This window comes from Canis lupus, chromosome 11 (genome assembly GCF_003254725.2).
Source record: "Canis lupus dingo isolate Sandy chromosome 11, ASM325472v2, whole genome shotgun sequence".
Lineage (NCBI taxonomy): Eukaryota > Metazoa > Chordata > Mammalia > Carnivora > Canidae > Canis > Canis lupus.
This window is the reverse complement of record NC_064253.1, coordinates 37,317,422-37,345,420: the sequence shown is the minus strand read 5'-3', so window position 1 is coordinate 37,345,420 and position 27,999 is coordinate 37,317,422. Positions and strand designations below refer to the sequence as shown.

Sequence of the window (27,999 nt, the reverse complement as noted above, 5' to 3'; positions counted from 1 at the left end):
TAAGGTATATTTCATAAAAATAAAATCATAATTAAATGTCATGCAAAATTTTTTTTAATTTTTATTTATTTATGATAGTCACAGAGAGAGAGAGAGAGAGAGAGGCAGAGACATAGGCAGAGGGAGAAGCAGGCTCCATGCACCGGGAGCCCGACGTGGGATTCGATCCCGAGTCTCCAGGATCGCGCCCTGGGCCAAAGGCAGGCGCTAAACTGCTGCGCCACCCAGGGATCCCCAAATTTTTTATGCATAAACGAAAAACTGTACAATTTATAGTGCATTTTTAAAATATTTTATTTTTAAGTAATTTCTACACCCAACATGGGGCTCAAACTTAAGACCCCGAGATTAAGAACTGCATGTTCTACAAACTGGGCCAGCCAGGCACCCCTTTAGTTTGATTTTTTTCTTTTTTAAATTTTATTTTATTTAAATTCAATTAATTAACATGTAATGTATTGTTAGTTTCAGAGGTAGAGTTCAGTGATTCATCAGTTGTATATAACATCCAGTGCTCATTACATCATGTGCCACCATAATGGACAGTTAAATAGTTTTCATTATTTTGATTTTATGAACAATATTCAATGAAGTAAATCTTTGTGCACATGTACATCAGTAGGACAAATTGCTATAAGTGAAATTCTAGATCAAAAACACTTTGCTTTTATAAAGATAGTTTTTCATTCTCTTCTTGGAAATTTTACTTAACTTTTAACAAGCAAGACCAAGCTCTATTGTTGCCTTTTCTGTGAACTCTCCCAAGATTCTTCCAGGTAGGAAGAATTACTCTTCTTCTCTGGTTTCCCTGACCACATTTTTAAAATATTTCCAGTAAGCATATGAACTGCCCAAGAGTCGGGGGTGTACCACAGTTACCATACAATCTACCCACCCTATAGAGTGCCTTAAGTATGCCCTTTGTTCAATCAAAGGTTATAGGATGAATAAATGAAGGAATGGACAAAGGCATTTGTGTGCCTTGTGACAAATGTACTGCCAACCATCAATAGGAGCAGCAAAAACAACCTGAAATTCCATGGACGTAGTGACCAAGCTTTCTCCTAAGCGCAGCTGTAGTTTATTGGCCAAATCGCCATGCAGCTCGGTGTTAAAAAGGGTACAATCAAAGCAGATGCGGAGGCCCTGAATATACATTTAGGGGAAACACTGAAGTTCACCAGGGATGTCCTTCTATTGTGTTGAGGGAAGGCAGCTCAGTCTATGGGAAGAAGGGCCTGGGTACACAAGAAGGTTCAAAGGCTTCAGAGAAGATGTTGAAGTAACATGTATCCACTAAGGTGTTCTGTTGGCCAATTATGTGCACTCACATCAGGGTCCTGAGAAGAAAGGTACAATAAAGGTACATCTCTTTCAATACTGTTGTGACTTGTAGACTGTCAAATTTCTAATACTTTGTCTTTGATTTTTCTAATGGAGAATTCAGCAAAGTTACTGGATTCATGTATTCACTCGTTCACCAAGTATTTATTAAGAGCCTATCATGTGTCAGCACTGTTCTAGATACTGAAGAAACAGCATTAGGTAAAGCAAAGTCTGCATTGTTGTGGAGGTGACTTATAGTGTGGGGAAGTAGGAAGAGAACCAAGAAATAACAAAATTCCAGTTAGCAATAAGACCTAAGAAGAAAAATAAAGTATAGTAAAGGAGAAAATGAGGAGGCAGAGGATGTTACAGTATATAGATTCATAAAAGGAATAGGGGAGCTAAGGAGATAAACCCAAAAAGGGGTCATGAGACCAGATCACAGTGGGGCTGTACAAGTCACCATAATGACTTTGGATGTTACACTAACTCAGATGGAAAGCCTGTGGAAGACTTTGAGCAAAGAATAACATAATCTGATACAAAAGTAATAAATGAAATGTATAACATTTCTCCTTGGTAATTACATAACATTCTTTCACACTGAAAATGACCAATTAGAAAATATAACAGAAGAAAAAGCTCATTCTCAATAATAACCAGGAATTAACAATGAGGCAATTAGGAAGAAATCCAACCAAAGATGTGCAAGCCTTTCTGAGAAAATTACAAAACTTGATCAAATGGCATGGAAGATCTTAAGTGGAGAAATAACCAAATTCAAGAATGGGATGATTTACTATCATAAAGATTTTATTTCTACCCAAATTAATGTAGGTAATTGGCATAATTCCAATCAAAAATGTTATGAAAATTGACAAATTGATAATTAAATTCATGCAAAAGAACTGAGGTTTGAACACAGTGAAGACATTCTGAAGAATGTCTTTAATATAACATGTTAAATTGTAGTAATTAAAGATTTTTTAATTTATTTTTTGAGAGAGAAAGAATGAGCAGGGGGATGGGCAGAGGGAGAAGCAGACTCCCCAATGAGCAAGGAGCCCAATGTGAGGCTCAATCCCAGGACCTGAGATCATGACCTGAACCGAAGGAAGGCAGATACTTAACCAACTGAGCCACCCCGGTGCCCCTAAATTGTAGTAATTAAAATATGGTTGTATCTATGCAGGAATATTCAAAAAGGATAATGCAGTAGAATAGAAAGCCCAGACAAAATCCTATACTTGTAAGAGAAACAGTATGAGAGAGAAGGCATCATAAATAGAAAAAAAAATGATAGATTAGTCAGTAAATTATATTGGAGTAGTTGAATTTTCAATGGGAAAAGAGTAAGTTAGATGTCTCTCTCACAGGAAACAAAAAGAAATTCCAAATGGGTTAAAGACCTACAAGTAAAAGCAAAACTTTAATAAAAATAAATGATATTGGGGTCAGAAAATTGTTCATAAACAGAAACTAAAATTTAACACAGAAAGAATTGAATATTTAACATGAAAAACATGAATAACTTTATAAAAATGCAAAATATTAGAAGATCATAAAGGAAATTATAAGATAAGCCACATATTCGGAGGAGATATTTGCAACATATATAAGAAGGGAAGGATTAGAATACATATTACATAAAGAATTCTTACAGATCAATGAGAACTAACAACTCAGTAGAAAAATGGGCAATATATATGAATAGTAGAACGCAGAAAAAGAAACTCAAATATCTAATAAAAATAAGCAAAGGTAATCAACCTCGCAGATAACCAGAAAAGGTATGCTCAAAATCCATATTGTGACACCATTTCAAACTCACCATTCTGTCAAAAATAAAATGCCAAGTGCCAGTGAGGACATGGAAAATGGAATTCCTGTGCAGAGCTGGTGAAAATACAACTACTTAGGAGGAAAAAAAAAAGATGGCAATAAGTATGAAATGAAAATCTTCATTTCTTAAGACTAAGTAACTCAATTGCTATACATACACCTAGGAGAAACTCTAGACAGGTGGGTATGGATGCAGGACAAAGATGGCCCCTGAAGCACTGTGTGCAGTAGCAAATTATATGAAACAAAAGTGTGTTCTGTATCTCCTCTTTACCCTCCTAGATCCAGAATCCACCTTCTCCATGATGTCCTCCATTGTGAGAAGTTAATCTTCAAGGACTACAGCAATGACTCCGTTGGCCCTTTCTCTTCCAGTTGTGAGAATGGGGAATCCCAACGAGAATTCAGAGGAATAAAAGAGAATGCATCCCTTTTTGTGAGGGATCACAAGGAAACATGTGGCTGCATCTCTATAAAGGATACAGCTCATGTCAGGCCTCTGTAAACAGCTCTCTCTCTCTCGCTCTCTCTCTCGGAACAACAGCTTTGTGTCATGCATCAGGTGGTCATAGTGCACTTCTGCTTTTGCAGGATACTGTACCCTCCCTTGTTGGATTCTAAAATGTTGCCCACAGAGTTGTAAACAAATCCTTTATTAAAGTGTCCTCAATTACCCAGCATGAGTGCAGCCATCTCTTTTCTGTTGTGACTCTGATGGATATAAACCAAATGTTTATCAACAGAAATGCATAAACTCTGATATATTCATAGAATGGAAATATTTTACAGTGATTAACATTTATGACTAGATCTCCATGTATCAATATGATTAGATCACAAAGCATAGTGTGGCATAAAATAGTTACAAATTGCTTCATGAAGTGTAATATATATAATTTATATAAATGTTTAGAATTTTAAAATACATCCATCTGTATATATGTCATTAAAAGTATAAAAAGAGGGATGAGGGAACTGATGAAATTCATGGTAGCAGGTGTCCCTAGGAAAGAATGGAATTAGGATTGGGAAAAAAAGATTCCAAGAGGACTTTATTGCTATCTGTAATGTATAATATTTTCATAAAGTGAGAAGAAATGTGACAAAATGTAATGCACATTCATTCTAGGTGAAAGGTACAGAAGTATCTTTTATAGCATTATATATGCCATTGTTTTCCTTTTCTGATTTTTAAAGTGTCTCCAAAAAAAAAAAATCCAACACAAACATGATGGTAGCATGTAACAAAATTGGGGGTAGTCATTGTTTTTATGGTGTCAAAACAAGGCATGGTGACCTGTCAGAACCACTTCAGGGAATCACGTCAGAAACTTGACAACCCATGTGGCCATCTCTGCACAGACTGATGCCACACACTGGCTGGTAGTGCTACTGCAGAGTGCGCAGGACATATCTGGACACCAAGCACATCAGGCCTAGAGAAGAGAGATGAGGGATGCCTGGGTGGCTCAGGTGGTGAGGCATTTGCCTTTAGCTCAGGTCATGATCTCAGGGTCTTGGGATCAAGTCCCACATTGGGCTCCCTGCTCAAGGGGAGCCTGGTTCTCCCTCTCCTCCCCACTTGTTCTCTCTCTCTCTCTCTCTAATAAAAAAATAAAATCTTTTAGGGATCCCTGGGTGGCGCAGCGGTTTAGCGCCCGCCTTTGGCCCAGGGTGCGATCCTGGAGACCCGGGATCGAATCCCACGTCGGGCTCCTGGTGCATGGAGCCTGCTTCTCCCTCTGCCTGTGTCTCTGCCTCTCTCTCACTCTCTCTGTGACTATCATAAATAAATAAAAATTAAAATAAAATAAAATAAAATAAAATAAAATAAAATAAAATAAAATAAAATAAAATAAAATCTTTTAAAAAAAGAGAGAGCAAGAGAGAAGAGAGGTGACTGAGTCCTCAGGTTACAATTTTCCTGCCCAAGAGGAGTAGGACAGAAACATATCATTTGCCCATGCTCCTGAGAACTAGGTTTGGAGTGGCTGGATTCCAAACAATGAATAAGGGTCTTAGACAGTTACAACACTTGATTAATGAAAAGGAAACACAGAAACAACAGTCAGCCCTCTTCTTAGGGCCCTGGGATGTCTTCCCCATTGAACTATAAATAAAGACTTTCACTCTCGTTCAGAGCCCTGCTTCATGGTAGAAATTATCTAATTAATTTTTCCTTGACCCACTAACCTGCCTTTCCATTCCTACTGGGAAAGACATTATGGCAAACACCTCCATCACTTCTATCCCCTCACTGAGCTTGCTTACACTAGAACATGACTAGGAGTTGCCCTCTCTGGCCCTAGTACATGTTCCCCACTTTTACCACCTGCTCGCAGCATCCTGAAGCCCTCTTTAGAACAATGGTCATAATGTAACCTCTTATGCAACCATCTTATACTCAATATAATGGCTCCACAAGTATGTGCCTTTTAAACATTTAATGCTAGTATCAGATTCCTTGACATTGTACCCTTTCATGGTATACTTAAGGTCCTCAGATACTAAAATGGCAGTGATTTATGGTGGGATAAAAATTCAGAATCATACATATGTACCTAACTAGCTATATGATCCTGCATAAAATGCTTCCACAGCCTGAGCCTCAGTTTCCTCCCATGATAAATATGGGTAATAGAACCAACCTCGTAGAGGATTACATTACAGTCATGGTCTACACCTAATGTCCTGGTACACCATCCAGTTTTGCATTTGTCCTACTATTAGTGCTGTTTTTGTTTTTAAAATATTTTTATTAACATTTACATTAAATTAAACCAAAATTGGGGCATCTGAGTGGCTCAGTTGGTTAAGCATCCAACTCTTGACTTTAGCTCCAGGCTTAATCTCACAACCCTGACCCACATAGGGTTGCATGCTCAGTGGGGGGTCTGAATGAGATTCTCTTTCTCTCTCCCTCTGCCCCTACCCCTTGCCCTCTCTTTCTTCCTCTTTCTCTAAAATAAATAAATTAAATAATTAAGCCAAAATTGTTTAACTAGTTTCTAGTATCTTCTAGTATTGTAGTCTTCTAATATAGACCACATTGTACTTCAAGTTTCTGCCATGGTCTTATCTACTAATATGTGAGACATTTGTGCAGTCAAGAATTCTCACTATTCTACTTAAAATAAACAAAAATTGGAAACAACACGGATGCCCATTAACAGGTGAAAAGTTAAACATATTGTGATATATCCATACTATGGAATACTCCTATGCAATAAAAAGGAATGAAGTAATGATACACGTAACAAGGGTGAATCTTAAAATTACACTGAATGAAAAAAAAAGTATATTGCAGGATTCCATTTTTATGAGACCCTAAAAAATGCAAACTAATCTATGGTTACAGAAAGCAGATCAACGTGGTTGCCTCAAACAGCGTGGGGAAAGATGGGAGGGTCAACAGAGAGAGATTACAAAGGGGTACAAAAAAACTTCTAGGTAGTGATGAATATGATCATTATCTTGATTGTGGTGATAATGTCACCTGTGCAATGTATAAAAATATATCAATTCTATCTGTACATTCTTGAAACATGTACAGTTTATTTGTCAATTATACCTCAATAAAGCTGCTTTAAAAAAAAAAAGAGTTCTCACTGTAATGCAGGGTTAAATCTAGAGTCACCCAGTATTCAACTGATCCTGTTTTCTAGATGCTTTCTTGTCTTGACACAAATTATACTTCACTTACAAGGACAGTATCCATGGCACTCCCTAATACCATTGGCTTGGGATAGCTACTCCTGCACTCAAATGATGGTGGGAGTACTCTACACTGCTATTCCAGCCAACCACTTGATGAACTATGTATAGGATATAAAGGCTGAGTGGTTCTAAGAACTAGTGAGCACACTGAGGGTAGTCTGAATACTCTGGTTATAGTGGTTTCATCACTTATTGTAGTGGAAAGCTGCAACTATTTAATTTTTTGGTAGTATTGAAATTGAATTTGTAATATTGAAATGAATCCTTTTGACAGCAGTGAGCTCAAAAAAATAAAAACACATAGTAAGAAACAAAGTACAGAGGTTGCATTTCAAAATGTAACTGAGGATGAATAAGTAAATGGAACAGAATGTTTTTCAACCTTTACCACCATGATGAACGTTTGACCTCATGAACACCAGAGATCTCAATGTGTCTCAACAGCATCAACATCTATTTCAAAAATTGTTTTCCCAAGATGGTACCTGAAGATGATGGTACAGCATGTGCAGCTACATAAAGTGTTTATACATGGCTCTGTAATATATAACTTTGAAGCAAAATAGCTGTTTCTCTACTCATTTATTTCAATTCCAAGTTTTCTTGTGCACAAAAGAAAAACAAAGCAATATAATTAACTAAATGCTCCGCTTATTGGCTTTGATTTGCAAGCAGTTAAGTGATGACTGTCAAAGATACTTCAGAGAAGTCAGTTAAGAGAAGGTCTCATATACTGGATTCCTCAAATACTTTCTGGGAAAGAAGCTTTGGGAAGTTTACTCTGTCTTAAGTGAAACAGCTGATAATAGTGTATATCATTGTTATGCAGGGCAAACTCAGTTCAAAGGTCATCATTGAAAATGGAAGTATTTATTTTCATGATGTAAATATAAACACAAATTAAGTAAAGCAGAGCGTACTGGCAAAAAATGTTCTCAGAAAATTAAAAAACATAGAGCAGAAATATACTTGAAATGGTTTAAAATTGTGTCCTGGGGCACCTGGGTGGTTCAGTCAGTTAAGTTTCTAACTCTTGATTACAGCTCAGGTCAGGATCTCAAGAGTTATGATATCGAGCATGGCCACTGGGCTCTGTGCTAAGCATAGAGCCTGCTTAAGATTCTCTCTCTCCCTCTTCCTCTCCCTCTGACCCTCCACCCTCATGTGTGCTCTCAGTCTCAAAAAATATAAAAATAAAATAAAATAGTGCCCAACTGTTATTATAGTCAACCAATCAAAATAGATGTAATTTACAAAATTACCAAGTGTAGTGTATGTATATGCATGTGTGTTACAAGGACAATGCCTTACAATTTTTATTTTAACATGCATATATATTTTATGTATATTTTATAATATACATGCATACACAAACACATATATATACATACACACATGTATAGTTATATTTATAAAGTAACCCAAAAGTTATATGTACCTATCTAATTATATACATATGTATACAGTTTTATAGTTAAGTAACTATAAACTATTTATATAGTTTATGTATACACACACACAGTCAAAGCAACTAGAAACAAAATTTTAGTGGCAAAGCTGATGTTGCTTACACACACTTCCACATGGTAGTAGGTCTTTTCTCCTTGCTCTCAAACATTAATCAGATTTTAGAAAACTCATAAAGTCAACCTTAGTTTCTTACATATGGTATTGACCCTTCATAAAGTCAACCTTAGTTTCTTACAATGGTATTGACCTATTATTGTAAACAAACTCTCTAAATTTTATTGCATTCTGCTAAAAATCCATTAGAAATCTTTAATGGAGTAATAAAAGTATAAATGAAATACCAAGAGTTAGGTTTTTGAAGCTTTGAACAAACTGCTATTCCAAAAGCAAAGCTCTTAAACAGGAAGACATTAAAATTAATTCCTACAAAAGGAAGCAACTGAACTAATTAAATGAGACCTCAGATAGTGTGCAAGATTTAATTTGAAAATCTCTAATTGTACTTTGAATTAGTTTCACTAGTGGGAACATACCTTTGAAGGAATCCAGAATTGCCATCTTTATTTTTTTAAAGATTTTCTTTATTTGACAGAGAGAGCAAAAGTGGGGGCAGGGCGGGGGGTGCAGCAGAGGGAGAGAGAGAAGCAGGCTCTCTACTGAGCAGGCAGTCCGATGCAGGGCTTGACCCGAGGACCCTGGGATCATGACCTGAGCAGAAGGCAGATGCTTAACGGACTAAGCCACCCAGGCATCCCAGAATTGCTATCTTTAGTTGGAAAATTTACATTAAATAGAATGAAAGAAGAGTATGAGACCTCAAATTTCACAGCACTTAAATTTAACAAAATATTAAAAAGGATCATAGTGGCAAAGTATTTGATGAATTTAGTTTTGTAAACATATTTGTGAAAGAAAAGTCTTATAGATGGAGACTCAAGGAGGATAAGCTCATTCAGGTTAAAATAATTTTACATCTAATTATTTAAAAATATAAAATTGGGAATATATTCTACTTACTAGAATGTTCTCTGACTTACCAGGTACCTGTGTATAAATTGGCAAAATTTTTTATCAAAAATAATAAGGTCTACAGAGAAGAGACATTTCAAGGAGACCACCATTTGAAATTTATTAATTAAAAATGCGAATTGAAAGAAGTTTGGAGGTAACTATTTCTATATAAAAACTATACTTTAATAATGTAATTTTCAGGGACCCCTGGGTGGCTTAGTGGTTTAGCGTCTGCCTTTGGCTCCTAAGGTCCTGGGATCGAGTCCTGCATCAGGCTCCCCACAGGGAGCCTGCTTCTCCCTCTGCCTGTCTCTGCCTCTCTCTGTGTGTCTCATGAATAAATAAATAAAATATTTTTAAAAATAAATAATCTTTAGAAGAATACTAACGATATTGGAGAAATGCCAATGTAATTAAGTTGTGTATATATGTTACTTGGATAATTATTCTACTACTCAGAGAATCAACAGAAATTTAAAAATTTTAAGTTAATAAGAAATAATATGAGTTTTCTTTCTTAGATTTTTAAAATATTTTTAAGTACCATTTTATATATAATAAAGCCAACCTGCTGACTACTGTTTTTCAGAGAAATCTATCATTTTACTCTTTACTGCCCACTCTCACACAAGTTCATCTACTTGAATACTAAGTTTTATAATCACTCTGGCAAGAATTTATGTAAAAAGCCTAACATACCTGACTCAATAGATGGTAAGTACTATTAACTGGGCCATGTTGATTTGGCTGTCACAATTGATTTGAACAAGTACTTAATAAATTAGTGACGCTACTTCATTCCATTCTCCTTGTTCACATATACACTGAGCTCATCTTTCAGTACTAAGAATTATAAACACACATAAAAGTTTTCTGTGGTAGAAGCAGATTTTCTAAAGGACGCCCATGAAGTTTAATGCAAAATAGCACAAACAAGAAGCCATATTTCTAGAACCATGATGAAGGTCTCTAAAGAATGATCTGAGGAGCTGTCACAGTTTTCATATTTCTGAAGTGGTTCAAAGAAAGAAGATGCAAAATAAGTGAATCTATGTCCAAATAAAACAGCCAAATGATTTAAAAAGCAATCTTGCCACTATCCTCTCAAGAGGTTCAGAGAAAGATTATTTATGAAAAAAATAATCTCTGCATTAACCCCTTATGAGATAATAATCCTCTTCTATCTCATCTCCAAACCAATAGCAATACCTCTGAACTACCCAAAACCCAAGACTTCAACTTGCCATCTAGATCAAGTCCAGGAAAAATATGTTAAGCTCTAAGAAATAAACCATTATAATCGACTCAGTGAACATTATTCTTGTAAACTCTCTTATATAAAACATCTTGTAGTGAATAACCAAAGTTGACATTGTGATCACATGTACTGGTGGTAAACATAGTAAAAGACTTCGATTCCAATTGGTAAAAAGACATCCTTCATTGAGATTACAAGCTACCTAACTATGCCAGCCATAGAGCAGGTAATGGGCCTTGGAATGGTGCCAGCACAGACGTGAGTCACTTCCAGTGGCTGCTGAAATGTCTTGGAGGTGGCCGCACAAGGACATGTGTGCCTCAGTGTCTGTGAAGGGTAACCAAGGGTGGGTTGGTAGTAACATTCTCCACAGAAGTCAGAGTAATCATTGTTTCCAGGCCATGTGGGAAGGACTGGATTCTAGGTGCATGTCAACCAGTCGTCATTCAGTTGTAACAAAGCACCAGTGACAGGCACCTAACTGACCACTGCTTTAATGGAGAACTTGGAAGAGTTTGATGAGGTATCCTGTGTCATATCAGAGTTCAGACTAAGACATCATATACTAAACAGAAGATCATATTGATAATTTTCTAAGTATCAACAAATAACTTAGATATTATTATACCAATTTGATGAATAAGTTGTGCTACACTCAGTCAGCAATTTTATGATATATATTTATACTTTATCTAGAGAATGCAAGACTTTTTTTTACTGAAGTATAATTAATATAATTAGTTGCAGGTATACAACATTTTGATTCAATAATTCTCTACATTATTTAGTAATCACCATGGTAAATGTAGTCACCATTGGTAGCCATACAACATTGCAATATTATTGACTATATTCTCTATGCTATACTTTTCATTTCTGTAACATTTATTTTGTAATTGGAAGTTTGTACCTCTTAATCTACCCCTTACCTATTTCACTTATTCCCCCACTTGCCCTCCTTCTGGTAACCCCTAGTTCTCTGCATTTAAGGGTCATTTTTTTGTTTCTTTATGTTTTGTTCTTTAGATTCCACATATAAGTAAAATCATATAGTATTTGTCTTTGTCTGACTTATTTCGCTTAGCATAATGCCCTCTATGTCCAACCATGTTAAGGTGTGGTTGAGTGTGTGTGTGTGTGTGTGCATATGTGTGTGTGAAATGGAATATTACTCAGCCATAAAAAAGAATGGGATCTCGCCATTTGTGAAAAGGGAATATTTTTAAGTGCACAATCAATGTCACTAAGTATATTCACCGTGTTGTGCAGCCATCCTCACTGTTCATTTTCACAACTTTTCCATCATCCCAAACAAAAACTCAGTACCCATTAAATAGCAACTCTCCATTCCTCTCACCCCTTAGTAACTTATGATGTCCCATATCTATGAATTTATCTATTATATATCTCATATAGGTGGATAGAACCATACAATATCCGTAGGCAATATATTTTAAATAAACAAACATTTGCATATTATTATACTAGTTATTGATATTACTCCTGACTCTATCTTGAAATCTCAGTATCTTTGAAAAATGAAGTCTGACATATGCTTGATATTCTCCCTGTTGATTGTATCAACTAAGAAAATGTATTGATTCAATACTGAAATTGCATATAAAGTTGTCTCTTCAATCACGGAATAAATTACAAGTATTCAAAAACTAGATTAGTGCTTAAAGCCTTTTTAAGTAACACTTTCTAACTACCACACTGGCTGTTTTAGTTGGAAATCAAACCAGGAATTTCTATAACTACAAATTAAAAATCACGGACTTTGAGAGTTTCCATGTTGCCCAATGAGATAAGGAGAAGAGCGGGATGATTTCCAAGAGACAACAGCTGCAAAATCACCTGCTTATAATGTCTAAGCCAAGAGAAGTACACTTGGGTTCTTCTTTTTATGATACAAAGACATGGTTGGCCAAAGAACTGCAACTTGAAAATGGAATAAAGAAATTCAATTGTTATCACTCCAAAAGGTCTGAAGTTGAAGCCAAAAATAATAACTCTTATTTTTTACAAAAGAGATCAACATCAAAATCTAGAGCCACAGAGGAGAAAATAATGGAACAATTTGTCAAGAAAATGTGAAAATGGCTAAGAGAAGAGAGTAATGTGAGTATCAACAGTGCTGTCCTAGAGAACTTTAAGTGTCAAGGTGACCTTGAACAACACGGGTTTGAGCTGCTGTGGGTCCACTTACATGGTCCACTTATATGGATTCAGTGAAGTGCTGTAAATGTATTTTCTCCTATGATTTTCTTAATCACTTTTTCTAATTTATTGTAAAAATACAGTATACAATACATATAGCATACAAAATATGTGGTAATTGTTTTCAGTAAGGCTACCAGTCAACAGTAGGCTATTAGTGATTAAGTTTTGGGACAGTCAAAAGTTATATGTGGATTTTTGACTATGGTGGGGAAGGGAGCCAGTACCCACAAACCCCATGTTATTCAAGGGTCAACTGTATATACAAAGTACCTTTTGCAGGCTGTGGAAGTCTAAGGAGATGGCAGGTTGCTATTTCTATTGCCACCTCCCTCTTGGGCACCCACCTCACATCTCCAAATGCCCACGAGGCAGCTCTACTTGATGCCTCCCAGCCAATTCCAACTCAACAATTAAATTACCTACCTGCTCCAAATAGGGATACAGGCAGAAAAGCCAGTCTCACTAAACTCTACTGCCATCCACCCAAGCTGTGCACGTGAGAGTCATCAGCTGTTTCTCCCACTATATCTGGCCCTGAATTCAGTCTGCTACCAAATTCTGTTCATGGAGTTTGTCCTTCTTTTCCATCCTACTGCCACAGCCTCTGCTCAAGCCCTCATTTTCTCTCACCCACGTCCTTGAGAAACTTAAGCTAACTCATTTCCCCAAATGATCTTTTCCCTTCCCAAATCCTTCCTCCACAAGGGTCTAAGGGTTAAATCTTAAAAATAAATAATTTCATCATGCTGAAACACACACACACATACACAAGCATGAAACAACCACCAATAACCCTAGGTTAACATCAAACTCCCTACCACTGTGCTAAGATTTTTCACAAATCTGGTCTAATCTGCCAGTCTGTATTATGTCCTGTTTTTGGCCTTACCACAGTCTACAATTTAACTACACTTACTGTTTTATTCTTACCGCCCTCCCCGCCCCCGCACCTCACACTTCTCATGCCTCGGAAATGCTCTTCTCTATCAATACCCTCATTCTCCACATTCTTCCCTCAGCCAAGAAGACTCGAGTCTGATGTCACTTTATCACTCACACCATCCCTTTCCTGAACTGACTTTATGACTCCCTCCTTCATGAGCCCACAGGATTCAGTTAAACCTCAAAGTATATAGTCTACTGTACTATAACTTATACATGCCTGTCTTCTGCCAATTATGTGCTTTCCAGGTAAGATATTATTCATATTTGTATCCCCGGTGCTTAATGAGAATATGGCGTATGTTCAATACATGGGCTTTAAGTAAGTAAATGATGCAGAACATTAAAAACCAGCTGAAAAAACAGAAATCCCAGCTAGATTCATCACGATCATTATAATCATTCTTTCATTAAATGAACACAGCTTCCCTTGAGGTGGAATTTTATATATCAGAAATCATACATCATTGTTATCAGCCAAATATACTCTATTTTTAAAGAGAATCTTGAAGATTTTTGAGTGAGATGAAGATATTGATGAGGTGAAAAGATATTTTAGACATTGAGGATGGTACAGAGCATAATCACAAGTAAGAAAAGCCATGAATAGGGACCCAAGAAGAGACTAGTTTGAAAAGAACCAAAGAAACGAATTGAAAACTAGATGTTGACTATAAGAGTTAAAAACTATATCTAATGAAGAAAGTCTTTGCAAGATTAAGAAATACTTATGCTGAAAGAAATAGTTTGCCAGCAAAAGGGAATGGACCATGTAAGAAGCAAAAATGGTTTGGAATTGTAGAATTTTCTAAATACTGAAGGAAAATAAGGCAGTCTTTGTGAAATCAGATGACTAAAATTACATACAGAGATACCAAGCCATAAAAATGGAGAGTAAAAGTGGGAACTGATGGTTTTTGTGAGAAAGGAAAAGAAAGATGTTAGGGAGTTCAGTGTGGAGCAAGCATAGGTGTAAGTGTAAGGGATATTTTTCCTCCTAACAGGAGCAGAGGCATTAGGCAGAAAAGCAGCTTAATGAATTGCCAAAACATGGGTCTTCTCCATGTCTAACTTAGGACAGGGGCAATATACCCAACCAGAAATATCAGGAGAAGGTAGTGCATCTCTTTGGGATAAATAGCTTCATAATTTGGAAAACTGTGCTCTCAAAAGTCACCATTACCACAGTTCCTCAAAGATCTCACAAGTACTCCAGTCAACAACAAAGGACCTGGACAAAGAAAGATGACTGGGTGATCTCTTCTAGAACTCATCTCTTGCTACTCAGAAGTTTGCCAGATTGCAGTAAAGTCAAAGTTAAGTCCACATCCATAGGAACACCTGCAGCTAGAACAAATTATAGGCAATACTGGCCTCAATCAAACCTGAAACAATGACCAAAGAAAGTAAAGGAGAATCAGTTGAGCACAAGGTCATGGAGATGACACTCCACTCTTGGCAGAAGGATGGGGAATAAAGATGCCCAGCACAGCACCTGGATATATCCCTTTGAAACTGTTTCCACTTTCACACACAAAGGTTGAGGTAAACCTTATGAAATTTTCAAGAATCAAATTACATGAAATTCATGTTACTCAATACCCAAGAAGCCATGTGAAACGAGTTTGCACATAAGGCCCTTGTGCCTTATGTCATTTTACAGGACTGTTATGCCTCCCTGACAGCAGCTCCACAGAATAGTTTAAATGCTCGACTTATGCACACACCCCATCTCAATTAGAGATGAGTGCACACAACTACTTGCTGGATCCTATGAAAATTTTAAATTATATTTCAAACATTTAGGCTTTAACAAAGAACATTTTTTTCCAAGCATATTTTCCCTTGGTTTTTAAACCCATGTGTATTTTAAGGGGGAAAAAAAGAATCCATCTGTTTCTGATTCATTTATGCTTAACTCATCAGAATATCACTGGAGAAGAGTTATCGGGTGTCCACGTCACTTTCCTCCCTCCTTAAACTTCTATTACTTTTCTTCTTAAAAGCAAGCAGGTGTACTTTGTCACAATTAAACAGATAGGAATTGTAAAATATTATCACTTTTATTCAAATCTCAAGATCCATGTGTTTTAAAAGAAAGCATTAGAGTCTCCCTCTTCTCCTAATTTCTAGTTACATGATTTTGTTGGTAGGGGTGATTTTTTTTATCTTAAGCAAGAAAGAGATGAAGAAATATAATACAGCCAACAATTTTAGTAGGCGAATTCTCAACTAACCTCAATTATCTTCATCTTTTATTAGAAGATGTGCGTGAATAATGATCAAACAATGGAACCTAAATCAACAAGTAAAACAATTCCCCCAACACACAAAGGATTAATATTGCCAAAGTTTCTAAGTTTGTTTAAAAATAAGAATTCCTTTTTTCCCCCATAAGAGAACTGATACACAATAAAAGATCTGAACTCCTGGTCAACCCATCAAAATTAACTATAAGGGATCTTAGTCTAGCACCACCTACATTTAAAAGGCAGGATAGAGTAGAAGAGAGAACATGCACTATGAAGTCAGAAAGGTCTGAATTCCAATTTAGCTCAACCTTTTACTGCTTGCTAATTAACACCTAGGTCACTTTCATCTTTCCCAACCTGGATCTAAAGCCACTCCTGGAGGAGCAGTTGTGAGTATTAAAGATAAGGCCAACCCAGACCTTGGCTCACAGCAATGTGGTTACCCTTGGTTACCCTTCATCACTATCTTCAACATCATGGTAGGAAAAATGCCTTCCAAGGCTTGATTCAGGTTTTTTAAGCTGAGTAGTCCAAGCCTCTCCTCAGCAGCAGCCACGGCTGACACACAAATAATGATGGACAGGTTGGCAATGGTTACAGCTGCAGACATGGAAGTCAGCATGTCCCGAGGCTAGGAGAGGGCCAGAGGAACAAGGAGCTCTCCTACGACAGTTTCCTGTATGGCCAGCAGGTGTAAACCATGACCATAGGAAAACCATCAATACAGCCCAACCAAACACTCTGCCCTCAGACCAAAAGTCACATGGAAAACATCAAAAAATAATTATAAAACTCACTGCCAGTACCACTGGCAGCTCCTCACTCTTCAAGCGAGTACTTTAAAGTTTATTTGTAGAAGGGGACTAAAGCTGGCCAATTTCTAGCAAAAGCCCATCCATGCAGGCAGTGGTTGGGTTGGGGAGACATTTGGCAATCAGAAAGGGTGGTACCTGCCTGGAAGTCCTTTGCCTCTGGTGTTCCTGTTTGGTGGAAAATTTTAACATAAAAGCTGGCAAAGAGCAGGTATGAAAGGGGAGAGACCTCAATATAATTTAACAGGTATTTATGACCTGAGTGGTACTCTTGCCTACATGCACAGATTGTTAGGACTAAAAAAGCCCTCAGAGATCAATCCCTTTGGTTCAGCCCCTTTCTCTTTACAGATATGGAAGGTAAAGACTCACAGAGGTTATGGGGTTTGTCTGTGGTCATAATGCTAGTTATGTGGTTGAGTCACCACCCAGCCTGTGTTCTTTCCCTTGCAGGCTCTGGATGAGAGAAGACTTGGTCATTAACATGTCCCCTGACATCTGTGAACTTCTATTAACTTAGGGGTTCCTTCTATCTTTTTCTGCTATTTCTATGGTGCCAAGGAGTGGGGGAGATACCCCACAGAGTTAAAGATAAAAGAATCATAATTGAGAAGTGAGTCACAGTGATTTTCAAAAATGCACAAGACCATGAGAATTTCAACTATTTTGTTGCAAAGGGGAAAGATAAGTCTGTAAAAATTATATAGAATACAAGAGTCTCAGATGTCAATTCATTTCAAAATATTTTTTTAATTTAGCAAATAGCAAGAAAAATTAGAAAAACTACCTTAGAAAAACCACCTACACACTCATATTTGTTCCCAAACCAAGGAAGTAAAAATGAGCATAAAGACAATATATTCATCTTGTTTTTATAAACACGTAAATATGAAATTCAAAGCCTTGAGATAGAAGATGCCTCCCATGTTGAGGAGCAGAAATGAAGATGGTTACATGATGACCAATGTGGCTGGAGAACAGTAAAGATGGAGGAAACTGGTATGAGAGGATTAGAGAGGTAGTCAGATGTCGAGGGCATTATAACCCATTTTAAAGCATTAGCACTTGCTCTCAGGGAGATAGGAGGGCATTGGAAGGTATTAAGTAGAGGAGTATCTGACCTGGTCTAACAGGATCAGTGGGTGCTGCACAGGGAAGATACTAAAGTAGGTAAGCATAAACTGAGATGATGTGGCCAGCACTTTCCCAATAATCCAGGCAAATAGGAGATCATTTGAACCAAGATGGTGATGTTGAAGATTTAAGAAGTGACTTTCATCTGCACTTATAAAACAAGGAGCTCAGAACATTACTAGTGAGTGTGCAGTGTGACAGAAATAGAGGAGTCAAAAACAACCCCAATGTTTTTAACCTGAGAAAGTGACAGGATTGAGTTAGCTTCCAATAAGATGGGACTGTCTATGGGGGAAGCAGCATATTTTGCTTTATTATTATTATTTTTTTTTTGCAGGGAGGGGGATCAGAAGCTCAGTTTTACATGTTATGTTTGAGATGCCTATTAAATATTCAAGTAGGAATGCTAAGTAGGTGGTGAATAGAGGAGGATGAAGGTTAGGAAAGTTGTATGCTACAGGTACAAATCTGGATATTGGAATCTAATTTGCAATTAAAGCCATGATACTGATTAAGATTACCAAGAAGTGAATGTGGAAAGAAAAGAGTTTCCCTGATCCTGGAGAAGCAGGGAAACAGAAGAGGAATAAACCCATAGGAAGAAGAAAAGGCGAATGTATTGTTCTGGAGGCCAAGTGGTAAAAGGCTTCACAGGAAGAGGAAGCGATCATTTGTGTTTTAATGTACAGAAAAGTGGAGAAAGGAGTGGTAAATGAAGGTGCAAATCATATAAAGAGAGCTTTAAGTACAGCAGAAGTAACAGGATGTCTATGGGCTGGTGGGAAAAGTCTAGCATATAAGTAAAAAAGGAGTAGGAACAAGAGAAATCGGATACAGAAAAGCAGATAATTAGAGCAGTATCTTTGAATGAGGAAATGGGGATGAGATCTGGGACATCAGTTGGAAAGACTGGCTTTTGTTAGGAGAATGGATGGTTTACCCATTACAAATGAAGAGAAGGTAAAGTATGTCAACTAGATGCAAGTGGGTGGAGAAATGTGGAAATTTTCTTCGGATGGCTTTTATTTTCCCAATTAAAGAAGCTATAAGTGGGGAGAAGGAAGATATTGTGAGAGGTTTGATAAGAGAAAAGCAGCAAAATGTCAATTTGAGGGAGTGGGAGAGTGGATAGATAAGGGGAATATAGTATAATTGCTGGCCCTTTGAAGTGACCACACCCAGCTGCATAGGTACAATGAACTTGGGGAAAGGTTTAGTCAACTGAGTGCATCAAGGGAGGAGAAAAAAACTGAGGGGGTTGTAATGATGATTGGCAAGGCATCTGAGCTGGCCCAGGAGGGAAGTCAGGTGAATGAGGTACAGTGAAAGGGTGGTAGGAGTAAGCACTTACAAGTCTCAGTAGAGTTGAAGAATTATGACATCAGGTATTCTAGAGGAACCAAATTCAAAAGATAGGAGTAAAGCTTAGAAAGTAAAATCCTTGACACTGAGATTATGTCGAGATTATTAAATTTATTGTTAATGCCAAGACTTTGATGCTATCTAACCAACAAATCCACAATAACCCTGCTCTGGCCACCACACCCAGCTTTCATTAGTTTCAGTGATGATAGTTACAATGCCTTGCCCTCAGTCCCAAAGAGCATGTAAGACTCATCATTAATGGCACAGACTGTCAAGGTCATAGCCATTCCTACTGCAGGGAAAGTAATTTTCACTGCAAATAATATCTTAAAGAATAAAGAACAAGATGATATGAAACAGAAATGACTTGAAGCAAACAGTTCATCAAAAATAAAACAGAAGCAAATATCCTTGAGGTGAAGTGCTTTTGATGAAGATCCAATGAGTGGCCACAAGATCATTCAGAAACCATCCAAGGGTGTGGTAGACTGATAATGGCTCCCAAAGATATGTCATGCCCAGGGATGAGAGAAAGAGTCTTTGCAGATATGTAGTTAAGTTACAGATTTTGAGATGAGAAGACTATGCCATCACAAGAGAGGCAGAAAGCAGCTTGACATGTGCAAAGAAGATGGTATAAAGACAGAGAGAGGTACTGGAGTGATGCAGCCACAAGCCAAGGAATACCACAGAATGCCAGCAACCAGAAGCCAGAGGAGGCAAGGAACAGATTGTTCCCTGGTGTCTCTGGGGGGAACAAGGCCTGCTGACACCCTGATTTGGGGTTTACTGTCTCTAAAGATGTGAGGATATAAATTTCTCTTGTTTTCTTTTTTTTTAATATTTATTTATTCATGAGAGACACACAGAGAGGCAGAGACACAGGCAGAGGGAGAAGCAGGCTCCATGCAGGAAGCCTGATGTGGGTCTCGATCCTGGGACTCCAGGATCACACCCTGGGCCAAAGGCAGGCGCTAAACCACTGAGCCACCCAAGGATCCCCATTTCTCTTGTTTTCTTAAGCAACTTAGTTTGTGGTAATTTATTATAGCAGCCAAAATATACTGATAACTTAATCTCTGGAGGGTCTACTAGGCTTGATGCTAGATTGGGCACTTTGGAAAGATACAAGATGCATAATAGGACTTAGTTCTTGAAGATTTTAACAATCGAGTTTGATGTGGAAAAAAAAAAAAAGTCAATCAAATCCAGAAAATAAGAAGTCAAGCCCCTTGAAGAAATGGGTTTTGAAACGATCCTATGTCAGGTCACAAAACAAAAGGAGTTATTCAGATTAGGGATTCTTGAATAAATTCCAAAAAGCTAGTACTTTATATTTGTTTCAAAAAATACAACATGGAGAGTATTTTAGTTATGATGACCTGACCACTTACATTGCTGTATTCAAAATGCAAACATTTTCTGGAATAGCCTGCGTGAAAGGGAACCCACCAAACACAGAACAGACTTACCAAATGAATGAAGTAAATCCACCAAACACAGAACAGACTTATAAAATGAATGACATAATTTGGTGTCATCTGTCCCAGCTTCAGAAATCACCCAAGAAACTAGTGACTTTACATAGGAGGCACCTGTAAAAATCAGAGCTAGAATCTTCCATGCCTTCAACCAAAACCAAGCTTACCCCTACGAAAACCTCCAACTGAAACAAAAGCAACCAGTACACAAAAATTATAAGAGATATACACTGTCGCTGGCAAGCCACTCAATGTCAAGTTCAGTCATTTTCTATTCCCCCCTCAAAAACAGCTTCAAAGAACCACACGCCCAATATTCAGGTTTATCTGCTCCACACCCTGGACACTCTTTGCAGCAACTGATGGGAAGGTGGCAGACGGCCCTGGAAGTGCCAGCCCAGCTCCCAGCAGATGCTGCGCTTGCCTCATTAACAGTGGCAGCTAAAGACATAATCAAGTCCAGCTGCAGGGAAAGAGAACTGCTTGAGCTCATGGTTGGCTGACAGGCTCCCGAATTCCCACTCAATGAGCATTCCTCTGAACAGTCATCTTCTACTCGCGGGATGACCTAGAACAAAATCCAGCAGGGAAGGGCATGTTCCCAAACACAGGGACGCTTAAGGCTCTTCACAGGCAGATTCAAATTAGACGTAACTGCAGGACTCCTGCAGTTGCCGGGATCCCACAGAGCCATTTCCACCCAGCTTCTACATGGCTACCTTGCTCTAAATGAGACCGTTTGGGGTAAAACCCAGGAGAAATGAGTGGCCACCACTTCGTGGCATGTCAGTACCACTGTGAAGTTTTAACAAGCTGTGAAACCTTGGCCTTGGGAGGCCACCTGTCCAGCTCTGGTCCTGGGTGGAACTTCAGCACAAACCTCTTTAGTAATCCTACTGAGGCAGCAGGAAAGATGCCAGTGTGACCTTACTGGCCTGCTTCAGTGGTAATGTTTGCCGCTGCCCCCAACTTTCTGATAATGTCAATCCAACACTTTCTAGCTTCATCAGAAGCTTAGAAAGCAGGATAGCAGGGGTGCCTCGGGGGCTCAGTTGGTTGAACGACTGACTCTTGATTTCCCACTCAGGTCATGGTCTCGGGGTCATGGGATCAAGCCCTGACTTGGGCTCCCCCTAGGCACGGAGCCTGCTTGAGATTCTCTCTCTCTCCTGCTCCCTCTGCCCCTCCCCTGCTCTCTCACACATGAGCGTACTCTCTCATGCTTGCTCTCACTCTCGGAAGGAAGGAAGGAAGGAAGGAAGGAAGGAAGGAAGGAAGGAAGGAAGGAAGGAAAAGCAGGACAACACTGATCTGAATCTGTACCAGATGCAAAAGGAAAAACACAAGAACTGAAAGAAGCACAAGGTGGAAAATGTTTACACTTGTTAAAAAAAATCCAATTCACCAAATAACTTGTTTGAAATTTTGGAATTTAAGTTGTAAGCCTCCAAATGCTGCTCTTCCTCCCAGCTTCTTGAAAGGTAGATGACGGAGGTCAATAGATGACAGAAGGGGAAAAAAAGAACAAGTCTCCAGAGCTCCCCAGTACAACCAAATAGGAGTCACACTGCGGCCCTCCTAGCCACCCAAGCTCTCCATTCATTCATCCTTGTTTTCTTTCTTCCTTTCTGCCAAGGACAGCAGTTGAGAGAGGCTCACAAACCGTGCAGGAGAGAAATGCCCAGGCTCATATTTCTGCTCCCATCACACAGCGTGGGTTAGAACTGTACACCTGCAGGACGGCTGGGTCAGCTCTGGCCCAGAGAAAAGTATAGGATCACGATTTCATAGATCAATTACAACCGCCTTGTAGTCTTACGAACCAGACATGCAATAGACCTTTTTTTTTTTCTTTAAACAAACAGACACTATTTGATTAACAGCCCCATGGAATGGAGAACTCATTCTTATTTGTAGGTCATCAAAAGAAATAGGACTTACCAGGTGACTGAGGAACTGAAAACAGTCCACTGGCAAAAAGGCTCCATTTCATGAAGGCCAATGCTGCCAGCCGCCAGCCTGACATTCAGCTGACAAGATGCTAATCTGCACTATCACAAACACAGCTGGGCAAGAGAGCCTGGGAAGGTTGGTTGTGGCATGGCAATAAATTTGGTTCAGTTTATTGTATATAGTGCATTTCTAATTCATAGCCCATTTCCACCTTTCCCTCCCCCAGTCCATCATATCTAATCTTCTAATTTTGAAAATTATAGGGGAGAAACCTCCAAAATAAAACTCACATACTCCTATTTTTCGTGGTTCCCTTTCTCTGAGTCTCAGACTCCTAAGACCTCTAAGTTACTGACAATGATTTATAAACACACACACGTCTAGACATCTACTACACACTTGCACATGTGTGACTTTCCAAGGGCACTGTGGCAAAGGCCAGCTTGTGTTACGTCCCAAGTTCACAGTTGTCCTCCCCACCCCCAGCCTCCCTGGCTAGGGGGTACAGCCACATGACTGACTGGATTCTTTGGTGGGATCATAGGGATAGGGATCCTCCTGGAGGTTTGAGTCTCATCAGGAACACAAAAAATGGACGTGGGCAGAAGTGATACATTCCACTCCTAAGATTACCCCAAGAAAACCTCCCATGCAGTTCTCAACATTCTCTTCCCCCTCGGTCACCTGGTCATAGGCGCCAGGGTGACCTTGGAAGCCACACATTAAAGACAGCACAGGCTACATCAGAGCGATCCCTGGATGACTGCTTGCAACACAACCCCCACCCACCTTTCAGCCCTGCCAACTGGATTTTATGTGAACAACAAAAAAAAGCACTATTTTATCAAAACACCAAGATTTCAGGATTTTACTGTTACAGCAGTTAATATTTAACTGGTACACATACGTGGGTGCTGCTGTGATTAACAAGGTATGCATTCATTTTATTTCTCATTTTCGTAAGGACACTCAACAGGAGTGTATACACTCATGTAAAGAGCAATACCAAGTTCAGAGGTGTTTTTTCCTCACTGTAGATTTTCCTGAAAAACCCTTCACTGACTGTTTTCAGCTATCCAGGCACTGAACTAGATGTGACATATACGGAGGAAAGTAAGTCAGTCTATGGCCTCAAGCTTACTGTATACTGGGATGACAGACACACAATAAAAATACAAGTAAGTACATCACTACAAATTATAAGTGCTTGAAGCAAATAGGGCATCATGAGAGAGTCACAAAAGAGACCTAACAGACTGGGGCAGGGAGAGTGGAGGGACAGGTTCTTCAGGGGAAGGGACATGTAGCTGAAGAACAGATGGATGAGTGTAAATTAATTAATTAAAAATAAAGAGCCCTCCAGCAAAGAGAACTGTGCAAAGGCCCTTAGGTAGCAACAAGTTTGATGCCCTTGTAGAACTGAAAGGAGGCCAGTAGCCAGATAGTAGTAAGCAAGGGGAAGTGGAGGGGAGGTGGGGGGAGGGAAGGGGAGACATGCTGGGAACTATGCAGGGGATGGATCTTGCCAGGCCTGGATGACTAGTAAGGATTTTCAATCTTAGTCTAAAGCATATATTCTCAATGGGGGTGATCATGCCAAGTGGATGAAAAATTGGGGAATTCTGGGAATGGGGGAGTAAAGGATACTTCCTGATAGCAACGGTTTGAAGACAATACAACGAGTCCCTTCAAAGTGTCACAGCACGTGAAAACAGTTTATGCATGGTATTAAATTTTTATGGGGGTAGTGGGGGAATAAGAGGAAGTATTTTAAAATGTCTAAAAAGAGAGAGAATAATAAAAAAAGTCTCAGAAACACTGATCCAAAGCCAACAGGAATCGGCTGAAGGTGTTAAGCAAGAGAGTGCCACAACTTGATGTTCATTTCTAAAACTCAATCAGAGTTAATATTTTTGTGCTAAAAAGTCATATTAGAAAAGTTTAGAAACCACTATTCATTTTAGAAGTTACAGTTAATTGGTATTAACCCACTAAGATCATGTAATCCAAGCTCTCCATTGTAGAGATTCAAAAAGAAAATGAAACTCAGAAAAGCTCTGTAACTAGTGTGTCCAAAACCATGCATTAGCAATTAGTATGCAAAGTTTGGATCCTATTCTACTGCTTTTTCTTTCAGCACTGTTCCCAAAATTCTACTCTGCTCCTGCACACTCTGTGCTGTACATGCAACTTGTTTGCATGGCTACATTTTACATGATGATTCATATTGACCACACTATACACAGTATTTGAGTCAGATATACAAAAAGAAAGGAAATGTAATTTTCTGCTGTGTTCCTAGATTTTGTAGAGGAAAAATAATGTCCTAGCCTTATGCTGTCACCTATCTTGAAAACTGTCAGGATTTGCAGATTACATACAAGACCAAACACAAGAATCCATTAATCTGTTGACTCAGTTAAACACTTAGGGGGTAGTCAAAGTTTGCTTACCTTTTGTTGTGACCACTGGCAGAAGATTCTCAAAATGAGAACATTATTCTAAATTAAAATACCTGTTAACTGGTCTGAATAGCAAACTAGAAGTCTGAAGAAGATGCTGCTTCTCTTTTATACAGAAAAAAAAGAAGCCTGTATAAAACAAAATGGAACACCAATATTCATAGTGGCACTATTTGCAATGGTCATATGTGGAACCAACCCAAGGGCCCACCGATAGATGAATGGATAAACAGAATGTGCTACATTTGTAAAATGGCCTATTATTCAGCCTTAAAAAGGACATTCTGACACATACATCAACAGGTATGAACTTTGAGGACATCACACTAAAAGAAAGAAGCCAATCACAAAAAGAAAGATACTGTTATGATCCCACCTGTATAAGGACTCTACAGTAGTCAAATTCATAGACGGAAACGAATAGTATGGGTGACAGGGGGGATGGGAGTAGGGAGTTGTTATATAAGGGGTATAGAGTTTATTTTGCAGAACTATTTTGCAAGAGTTCTGGAGATGGGTTGCATTACAATGTGAATGCATTTTAACACTACTGTACTGTATAATTAAAAATGGTTAAGATGTAAATTTGTCAACATGCATTTTACACTTCTAAATTTTTTCAAATGTTAGTGAATAAGTCAAGGTAATTTAAAGCAGTGATTTTAGAAAACTTCTGTCAGGAAACAAACATCTAGGCATCTTGGTAGTCCCAAAGTCTGGGTTCATGGCAACATTACATTTTCAACCCTCTTTAATTTGAATTGTCTAATAAAATGTCAGCAGAAGTGATATGTAGTCACTCTGAGTTGGAAGCATTTGACTGGCAGGGGAAAGCAGAGCAAGTCACTTCTTTCCCTGCCCTGGGGGCTAAGGAAGCATGCTGCCTCCCGTGTGGATCCCAAGTACCAAACCCTCCTGACAATCCACAAGGAATTTGAAGCCTGAAGGGGAAATACACCTTTCCTATGTTAAGTCCCTATGATTTGGGGGGTTGTTTGTTACCATGGCATAATCTAGCCCATTTGGACTAATAATACACAATTTTATAAGGAACAGGAGAATTTGAGAATTTGAATTTCAGATTATATCAACAAATATTCTTTAGTAGTTTAAAAAACCCCTTTATTTCTCTGTAACTGATTTCTGAAAGAAAATACACAATTAGTACTCTTCATGAAATGTACAAGATGTTTGACAATGACTATTAGCAGTGAAGAAAACTTCTTTCTTTTCCACACATAGTACTACATCATAGACTCTGCATGACTCAGTGCAGAGTATGTGTATATTTTGTTTGGCTGGTTTGTGATAGAGATGGGAAGAACATCCTAAATAATAGGCACATGAAACATTTCCTTCCTCTCCTCCAAGAACGTAGCAACAGTTGCTACATCACACTTGGGTAGAGAAGGTGTTCAGCAGCACGTACTCTCCCTTTCATCAAGTGTCAAGTTCCTGGATGCTGTGGACGATTTTCTAAATAAGTATCTGTTAATCTTCCAGGGGCATGATGACTCGAGGAGAAAAGACACAGAAGCCAGCTTCCAGCAGGTTACGTGCGGGGGTAAGGATGGAGGGTTTCCCTCCACCCCCACCCCCCATCATTCCTCCCTGCAGGCAGAGTGACAGAGACCCAGAGCTATTCCCAAACATCTGAAAACCATTTATAAAAAACTGAGGTTACTACAAATAAAGACGCTTCAAGCTGGTGGTTCATATCTTTAGTTCATGATGTAACTAGACACTAAAATAATAGTGTATGCTCTGGTGGGAAAATCACCACAAACAGTCATGAGATGTGTGGTCCACTCCCAGTGCTCCCACTAATAAACTGGGCATGTCGCTCGACTTCTTAGGACTTTATTTCTCTCTTCCGTAAATAGGAGAGACCAAATCAGTGTCTTCCAAAATATGGCTTTTGGTCCAACTATATCCGAAACTTCTATGGGTATATGTGTCAGGAGGAAGGGGTACCTCACAAAAGCAGACTCCTAGGACCTATCTTTCACCTACTGCATGAGAATCTGAGAGTGGGGCCCAGGAATCTGCATTTTAAAGCTTCCAGGCTTTTAGCTGCACAGCTCTAGTCTGGTGATCTTTGGTGACTAATGCATGATAAAGTTTGTGACCTACAATACGAAAGACTTCCTAAGTCTTCTTCTGGCTATATAATCCCATAGCCAAGAGCAGAGCCAAAAACAAGTATGTAGCTCTGATACCACCCATTCCATCCTCCCACACACACACATTTTTTTTAAATGTATAATGTTCTAGAGCTCATCCCCATGTCAAACCAAATATTAAAGCTGATAGGGTATTACTAACTATTGAACATGATTTCCCCATTTGCTTCACCCCATCTCCATACTCCACCACAAAAGAGACCAAGCCCAATTATACCTTAGAGAACACATTTTAATACCACACGTGATATTTTAGGGCCAGATCTTCACAGCATGGTAGCTCTGTGTTTTCTCATAAAACTGTCTCCAAACATCAAAATTTGTAAGACAATAAAATATTTCTGTGCTGTCTTTGTGAGCAAATAGGTTTGGCTGTATATATTTAGGCATAAAATGGACAGTAAGTTCATTGAAAGATTAAAAACGAAAAGAGAAGCATGAGAATGGAGAAAGTACCTATTACCACATTTGACAACTAGCAGGCAGCCGGTAAGCACTCATTTCCTTTCCTGAAGAAGTCTGACTCCTCGCTGCATAGACAGTAAATCCAGGAACTAGAACCTGGGTC

General features: G+C 38.6%; 1 protein-coding gene and 1 long non-coding RNA gene across 5 annotated transcripts in view; one reads left to right on the top strand and one right to left on the bottom strand.

Annotated features, from left to right (window-relative positions):
- Positions 1-27,999, bottom strand: part of ADAMTSL1 (ADAMTS like 1) — an 873,193-nt gene that overhangs the window by 834,634 nt on the left and 10,560 nt on the right. The gene's annotated exons all lie outside the window — the stretch shown is intronic.
- On the top strand, positions 16,313-26,966 carry LOC112649625 (uncharacterized). 2 transcript variants are annotated; one of them, XR_003129690.3, is made up of 6 exons: positions 16,340-16,430; positions 17,307-17,466; positions 22,751-22,921; positions 23,824-23,964; positions 25,365-25,551; positions 26,752-26,966. It is a non-coding gene; the product is annotated as an uncharacterized LOC112649625 (long non-coding RNA). The 2 variants fall into 2 exon arrangements; XR_003129688.3 differs by lacking the exon at positions 17,307-17,466 and having other exon boundaries at positions 16,313-16,430.